The sequence below is a fragment of the Micropterus dolomieu genome, linkage group LG11 (genome assembly GCF_021292245.1).
Source record: "Micropterus dolomieu isolate WLL.071019.BEF.003 ecotype Adirondacks linkage group LG11, ASM2129224v1, whole genome shotgun sequence".
NCBI lineage: Eukaryota > Metazoa > Chordata > Actinopteri > Centrarchiformes > Centrarchidae > Micropterus > Micropterus dolomieu.
This window is the reverse complement of record NC_060160.1, coordinates 22,497,859-22,503,910: the sequence shown is the minus strand read 5'-3', so window position 1 is coordinate 22,503,910 and position 6,052 is coordinate 22,497,859. Positions and strand designations below refer to the sequence as shown.

Sequence of the window (6,052 nt, the reverse complement as noted above, 5' to 3'; positions counted from 1 at the left end):
AAAGGCCACTTGGAGGCATGTGGAACAAGCTGTAAACACACAACTGACATATTATCACCTTTTTGCTTTCATGAACATGGTAGCATCATTTGGACTCATGTTTCTGGTGTACTTTGCTGTAACCAACTGCCTGCTGCAGCTGAAAACTAGTGAGAGTGGTGAGAGTGAACCGAAATAATTAAGTCATAGGCCATTAAAACAAAACAACAGGCTGAAAAGAAGTTTATGTTTTGCTCCAATATTCCACTTAATGCAATAGAAAAACCCACCAAGCGTGATTACATTACATTAAGCTAAAGGTTACACTACAAAGTAAATGATGCAACATTCCTCACTGCTTTGCATTGTTGTCATTTGAGGCAGCTGTTGATCAAGAAATTGGTAAATACCACCATTCTACCACCTTTGACAGGGGAGAGATATCAAAATAAAATGTAAAATGTATAAGTTTAAAAAACACAGTGGACCCAGAAGTGCTAAATAAAAATGTGATACATTTAGAGTTAGCTCTAATTGAGTTTCTCTGGCCTTTTCCTGTTATCATGATTGTTACATGGGGATTAGTTGATAATAGTCAACAATGTATTAATTGAAAAGATCAAATAAAATAGTGGGTAAGTGTGTTCCTTTGGGTTATCCAAAAGCAAATTAGTTTTACCACATAATGCCTCATATACAAGATACAGGGAGTCCATACCAAAAGCATGTATTAGAAAGCAGAGTAATTTGGAGGAAGATAAAGTGAGTGGCAATATAGATTGCAACATTAGACTTTACACAGCAGCAACATAATCCAAACAGTTTGTTTATGGCAATCAGAGTGTTAGTAAGTTGCACAAATGATCTAGGAAGATCAGGTCAAGTTACAGTTGTTATGTGGGAAGGTGCCTACATAAGTGTGAAGTGTGGCTTTGTGCATATGGAATGGCTATAAATAAGGGCATTCATTTGGCTGAAAGTCATCTAAGCTGTTAGTTTTCACTTGAACTTCAAAGTCATCTCATCATTTCCCATCCAAGCTAAACAGTATGGAGCCAAAATAAGAAAATAAATGTGTGTTGTGTCCAAATACTGGCAGAGACTGCTCCATGCTTCAGCCAAAGGACTTGAACTAGATTTTTTAAACTCATGAAATAAAAATATGAGTTGCAAAAGACAGATCCAAACCTTTTGGATGGTTTTGGGGTGGGATTTAAAGCTGGATCTTTGGATTCCTCATCTTTGCAGTGAAGACAAAAGTAAAGTTTAATCTTGTCCCATTTCCCCTCAGACAGTCCCAGAGAGAACTCCTGAAATAATAAAAACGGAACTAATGAATACATGTATTTATAGACACATGTTTGCAAGTACAGACGTTGTCACATATACTGGCAGTCTTCGCAGCACACACCTAACATCCTCATCACCATTAGATTGCTTGTATGGAGAATTTATAGTTATTATGTTAAAAATCTTTGAGCATCCACAGCTGGTGCCATGTTAGAGGACTAACGCATAGAAATATAAAGTTTAATAGCAGTATCATCATTTTTGGCATCTGGTGCAGCCAGACCGTGGTCCAGATCCATTAGCAATGATGCATTTAACAATGTTTTTATATCTTTTATACATTGTAGTTGCTGAAGGTCCCTATTTTAAATACATTACAGTACATTACTAATTATACAAGTGCCATCTGTGGAGCTGTATCTACTTATTTTTTTAGCTGATATATTGATCATATATTATATATAAAAACCTGTCTTGTACATGGAGATGTGTTTTCTCGATTGCTTAAACACATTTCTTGAAATTATGCCTCTCTTTCTCGAAACTCTAAACACAAATCCACAACTTTTCACCCAATTCCCCAAACATCCTATTTTCAGATCAAAATGAAGCTCTCCACTCAAAACCATTCAAATTTGCTGGAAACCAAACCTTGCCCTCAGACATGACACACAAGCCCTCAAAAACACACACTAAAACACACACACACACACACACAGGTGAGGAAAATTACTACAAAAACTGGTTATTAGTAATGTTGCTTCTCCCCCTCAGAAACCTTTTCACATGATGAACACACCAAGAGAAACAACAAATGTAAACATTTGCAAATTTTTTATTACTAAGTCAACTGTACAGTACAACACACCAAACAACAAATGATTCTGCCCCAGTGTCCTGTCTTTGGTCTGGGACAGGCCAGAGATTCTCGTCCTCCTCCCTCCTCCCTCCTCCATTGCCCTTCTCCTGCTCTGCCTCCTCCTACTCCTCCACCTCCTCATCTTCCTCCTATCCCATCTCCTCCTCCAACTCTGCTTAATGTTCCTCTTCCTTCACCTCTTCCTCCTCCTCCTCCTCCTCTCCTCAGGTGTCCTCTACCTCTTCCTTCAGATTTCTCAGGATCCATTGTTTCAAAACTGAATGAACTGACTGGTCCATTTATCTGTGTATTGACGGTTCTGATTGGTGTGTTATCAATTTTGACTGTTTGTGTTTCCACCTGGATAATTGTGTGTTAATTGGGCTCAAGCTGCGCTGAGCCCACATGAGTGTGGGAAATAAGAAATTAAGGGATTTGTGTTTAGAGAAATGGGCGTACTTTTTGAAAAATTGAGTTATGGTTTTGAAATTTTAGCTCAAAAGACTGATTATTATGTTTAAGCAATTGGGAAAAACAGTAATAACTTATCCAGCTGTGATTTATTTAAAAAAGAAAACCTTGCCTTTTGACCTGATGATGAAATGGCAGAAAAATATAAACATCTGTGAAATAAAAAGAGATTCAGTTTGTTGTTTTTTGTGACGATGATAAAGCTTTTTTGTCTAGAAAATAGATGGAATTACTTTATGTTTACAGATTTTACAATCGCTATGACAATTCTTTCAATATTTTTACAGTTTTTCCTCGATTGTTTAAACACATTTCTTGAAATGATGCCTCTTTTTTCTCGAAACTCTAAACACAAATCCACAACTTCTCACACAATTCCCTAAACGTTCTATTTTCAGGTCAAACAACTAATTATTCTGCCCCAGCGTCCTATCTTTGGTCTGGGACAGGCCAGAGATTCTTGTTCTCCACCTGCTCTCCCTACTCCTCCTCTAACTCCTACTATTCCTCTTCCATCACCTCTTCCTCCTCTCCATGCTCTTCTTCCTCCTCTCTGGTGTCCTCCACCTCTTCCTTCAGATTTCTCTGGAACCATTGTTTCAAAACTGAATGAACTGACTCCGGCCCTTTTATCTCTCTATTGAAGGTTCTGATTGGTGTGTTATCAATTTTGACTGTTTGTGTTTCCACATGGGTAGCTGTGTGTGAGTGAGTTTTTTTACAACTGCTTACACACAAAATCTTTACATGTCACACGATTTTTGAAACCTTTCAATCAAAAAGCAAAACCTCACCTCAAATCTCCACAACCATAAGCTATTTCTCAGCCTTTCACTAAGTTTTCAATTGCATACAACACTTTTTTCAAAACACTACATACAATTCTATACCTATGACACAAACATCTAACAGGAAGTGACTTGTTTTCCTGTCATTGTTTACTTTTCAACCCCTCTCAGCAGATTACTTTCACGATTGTATGGAAATGTACATATAAAGCTTTAGATTTAGAACAACAGTGTGTAAATGGCATATCCAATAATTTACTTTACAAACTGAATCTCTTTTTATTTCACAGATGTTTATAATTTACAATGAGAAATTAAGGGATTTGTGTGTAGAGTTTAGGGATGGATGTGCTTTTTGAAAAATAGAGTTATGGTTTTGAAATTTTAGTTCAATAGCTTGGTTATAGGGTGTAAGCAATTGTGAAAAATTTTAATGTTTTTCCTAAACTCTTAACGCACCAACACACCTACAACACAAAAGTGGCAAAACTGTTAACTTCATGCTCAAAATCACACATTTCATATGTGTCAGGTGTGCCCCTTATACAATAGATCAATACAATATAGTATCATACATTATGCTTCGTACTACAGCTTATTTTAAAGCTCTCTCTACATTTTGTGTTTTGTTGGGTTTAGTAAACTGTGGTCCTTTTGCCAATTATGTTTCTTACGCACCTTTTCACCAACTTGAAGCCAGCCTCGTCAACGTAGATCATTTCATATGGGACTTGTTTGGTCTCCAACTCCATGACTCTCTGAAAGTAATCAGACACGGCGTGCGTAAATGCTTTGCTGTATAACTACTGTACTTCAGGTTTATAAAGTAGTTTACTCCAAAACACACTATGTACTGTATAGTACTGTAATGACTGTATCACATAACCTTACCTAGTTCTTTGATGCGCTCGCTGTTCCTTTCAAAAGGAACTTTGTGTAGTTGTTTCATTTGGACTCGTTTGTTTAGCGAGAGTCCGAGAAATTGATGTTACGCTGTTTGCTGCAATGTTCCCAAGGACAAGGTTGTCATCTTCAACTCTCTACTGAATCTCCTACAGTTTTATTTAATTGTCAGCAATCACCATGTTGACAATAACAAGTTCCTGTTCTTCATTAATGGGCTTTCCTCTGAGAAAGGTAGACGTTGAATCCTTAGAGAGAAAAAATACAGAACATATTAGAGACTGGAGGTATGCAGTCACTGTAATACATGGTAAAATTATTTACACTTTGCAGTAGGAGGACCTCTTAGACAATATCCTACCTGTATGTTTCTCGAAAAGTCCGGACAATAGATGCCACTGTACCCTTGCTGAGATTTGGCTAGACTCATTCACCAGCCTCCCTGTGTGATAGCCCGAGGTTAACGACATGGTCTATAATAGTAGCTCTTATTTCATCAGTGACCCTAGCTCTGGCCCTTCTTTGAGCACCGCCACGCATTCTGACTCCTCTCCCCCTACCTTGTCCTAGATACTTACTTTCCCTTACTTTCTTTGTGTTGCTCTGTATTGTTCTATAGCCATACAAGATCAGCCTAAAGAGGTCTTCTTTTATACCATATGGTCATGCAATTGAAAGAACCTCAGCACCTGAGTGTGTTTCCTAGATGGGAATCAGCTGTTACTGATCTATTTGCGTAACTCCAATCAGCTGTTTCTCAGTAGCAATGGAGTAAAATAAAGGGGATACATTAGTGTTTCAAGTCACAATATGAAAAGCTGTTCACTTTGACTTTACCTATAAGTTAGGTTTAGACCATGATGTTATCTGTTCTTACATACAGTGGGAAATCATTTGTAAATTTGTCAGTAAAAAATCCATTGTTTTGGTCTTGGTGGAGCTTGTGTGTAAAAGAAGTTAAATTTTGTGTTGACTGTATGCATTTTGTGTCAAAGCAACACGAAATGTGTTAATTGTATAGCCTAGATAGACAGATGTTACACTAACTGTGTTAAGGATTTAGGGAAATTGTTTAAAGTATTGAAAGGATTGTCATACCGATCGTAAAAAACTGTAAATCTACGTTCCACACAGTCACACAGGGAGATGTTTAGTAAAAGGTTTACTGATTAATAATGGATGGATGGATGATGGGGTTAAGCAGGGTTGATGAATGCGGGAGGCAGGCAAATTAGCGGGACGATAGCAGAAAACACTGTCTGATATGGCCGATACATGGTGTCTGATAATAATATATGGCTAATGTACAGGCTTTTACACACATAGACTCTCATAGTATTTCCTGCCACTCTAGATTGTTATTCTGCTGACTGAATGTTATGAGTTAACTGTGTGTGTGTGTGTGTGTGTGTGTGTGTGTGTGTGTGTGTGTGTGTGTGTGTGTGTGTGTGTGCTTACTGTGTGTATAGTCAGGTTTCCATTCAAACATGGTGCAAATTTTAAACACATTTCCAGAAAGAAAATGCAAATCAATGAGCATGTCTGGTGTTCCTAATTCTCCAGCCAGGTGCCATTAAACTATTGCAGAATAGGAGGGCATAACGGGATGACACGAACGAAGGAAAATGATGTGGAGAAGTTCATGGAAAGATGGCATCTATTTGTGTTTCATGTATTAATTTGAGGAAGGTTACAGTCTCCTCATAACTCCACACAAATCTGATGTTGTTGAGGGGTGTGTGTGGGAGATTCACATCAACTA

The 6,052-nt window shown here is 37.7% G+C and overlaps 1 long non-coding RNA gene across 1 annotated transcript; it reads right to left on the bottom strand.

The window, feature by feature from the left end:
• Nucleotides 1-239: 239 nt before the first annotated feature.
• On the bottom strand, nucleotides 240-4,867 carry LOC123979600. Its single transcript, XR_006827263.1, has 4 exons — nucleotides 4,652-4,867; nucleotides 4,279-4,538; nucleotides 4,066-4,145; nucleotides 240-1,289 (listed from the first exon to the last, which is right to left on the bottom strand). It is a non-coding gene; the product is annotated as an uncharacterized LOC123979600 (long non-coding RNA).
• Nucleotides 4,868-6,052: the final 1,185 nt, after the last annotated feature.